This window comes from Neofelis nebulosa, chromosome 3 (assembly GCF_028018385.1).
Source record: "Neofelis nebulosa isolate mNeoNeb1 chromosome 3, mNeoNeb1.pri, whole genome shotgun sequence".
Classification (NCBI taxonomy): domain Eukaryota; kingdom Metazoa; phylum Chordata; class Mammalia; order Carnivora; family Felidae; genus Neofelis; species Neofelis nebulosa.
Genome location: NC_080784.1, coordinates 96,177,441 through 96,179,598, shown reverse-complemented (window position 1 = coordinate 96,179,598; position 2,158 = coordinate 96,177,441). Strand labels below are relative to the sequence as shown.

The window sequence follows — 2,158 nt, the reverse complement described above, 5'->3', positions numbered from 1 at the left end:
CTTCCCTTTTCTTGGTATTCTCATTTGTTTTTATTTGGTTGTACACCAGGGTCCTCTGAGAATAGTGCATGAGAAAGTACTTCATACTTCATATTGTGGTTTGCCCTGGTATAAAATGTTAGAAGTAGAAAGTCATTTTCTGTCAGAATTCTGAAGACATTTCAGTGTTAAGGGTGAGAATTCTGAGTCATTTGGATATCCTGGTCTTTGTATTAATTTAGTTCTGTCTTTCAGGAAGATTTATGTATTTTTATGTATATTTATGTATTTTCATCTCTGATATTATCAACTATTATTGCATGTAATCTATACTTCTTTCTGGAGTCTTTAAGGGTTTTTCGACTTATATGTGCTACTCATGTATATCATTTTGGTAACGCTGATGTAGGTTTTTCTTTTTGAAAAACTATACAAGGTGGGATCTTATAGTAACAAATACTGTACTACTTCCTGCACCCTTCTTATAATCCTGTTTTCTACAGCCAGGTAAATTACCTCATCCTATTTGTTTTTGACCTACCAATATTTTGATTTGTTGCCATATATCAACATTCGGTTTTCAACTTTTTGTTATTACCACTTCTCCATCGAGGCGGTTATACATTTTTGGGTTTATACACTTTTTTTTAAGTTTATTTATTTATTTTGAGAGAGAGACAGAGAGTACGAGCAGGGGAGAGGCAGGGAGAGAGGGAGAGAGAGAATCTCAAGCAGGCTCCACGTTGTGAGCACAGAGCCCCACACAGGGCTCAAACTCATGAACCTTGATATCACCCAAACCAAAATCAAGAGTCTGATGCTTAACTGACTGAACCTCCCAGGTGCCCTGGGTCTATACAACTTTAAACTCACTTGATGTCCTTATAGAAGGTTTTGAGTGAGGAATCGAGATCAACAACTGTGTTCAAGCCACCATTTTAAACAAAAGCTATTCTTCTTATTATTATTGAAAGTTATCTCTGGGACCATGAAGAAAGATAAATTAGGGAAGGCTTAGAACCAGGAAAATGATTTTACTGGCACAAGAAGAAAGTGATTGGAACCTGTGATGGCAATAGTGATAACAAATTGATTTAGAAATAGTTCCACTGTAGGGGACAGGAAGGAATTGAAGCTAACACTAACTCTGCAGTAGAATGAAGGATGTTGCTCCTTGATGAGAAACTGATCATGGCCTTTTGAAGTCTCTAATTTATCTCTCTTCTACCTTTCCTTACTAATTAAAAAGATCATTCTCCAGCACTTAAGCACAATTGCATTTATACAATTTGTTAAAATACAGCACAATTGGAGTGACTGTCAATTCATTTGCTAATAAGATCCTTAAAATATACTATAAGTGATCCTAGGAAAGTTTGTCTATGCCTCAGTCTCATTTCTTCTCTGTTTTCTTAAATTTAAAAACTTCTTGTGTTTGCTTCAGCAGCACATATACTAAAATTGGAATAATACAGAGAAGATTCGTGTGGCCTCTGCACAAGAATGACATGCAAATTCGTGAAGAGTTTCATATTTTTGATCTGTAAAGAGAAGCTCCAGGCCAAGAAGGGGGAAATCATCAAGACTCTGTCCAAGGAGAAAGAGACCAAGAAATAAAACTCCCTCTCCTTTGTTTGTACATAGTGGCCTCGGCAATGACACAGATCACTTATTCAGTAAGACAAACTGTTATCTGCCTAAAACAAACAAACAAACAAACAAAAATTAAAAACCCCACAAAACTTCTTAAAGATTAACTATTTAAGAGTGCAAATATTAGTGCCTGGGTGGCTCAGTTAGTTAAATGCTAGAGTCTTGATATTGGCTCAGGTCAGGATCTCACCTCAGTGAGATTGAGCTCCTGGTACGGCTCTGCACTGACAGCATGGAGCCTGCTTGGGAGTCTCTCTCTCCCTTTCACTCTGCCTCTCCCCCATGAAAATAAATAAATAAGCATTTAAGACAAAGCGTGCAAGAATTAAGAGATATTCCTTAAGTGATGTCAGTTTGCTTACTTAGAATGTTTTTTATTTTTACCTTTTTATTTATTTTTTTAATTGTTTATTTATTTTTGGGAGAGAGAGAGAGACAGACAGAGCATGAGCAAGGGAGGGGGAGAGAGAGAGGGAGACACAGAGTCCGAAGCAGGCTCCAGGCTCTGAGCTGTCAGCACAGAGTC

At 37.2% G+C, this 2,158-nt stretch overlaps 1 non-coding gene across 1 annotated transcript; it reads left to right on the top strand.

Moving 5' to 3' along the window:
- The first annotated feature begins 1,410 nt into the window (after positions 1-1,410).
- On the top strand, positions 1,411-1,517 carry LOC131508171 (U6 spliceosomal RNA). Its single transcript, XR_009259882.1, has one exon. It is a non-coding gene; the product is annotated as a U6 spliceosomal RNA (small nuclear RNA).
- Positions 1,518-2,158: the final 641 nt, after the last annotated feature.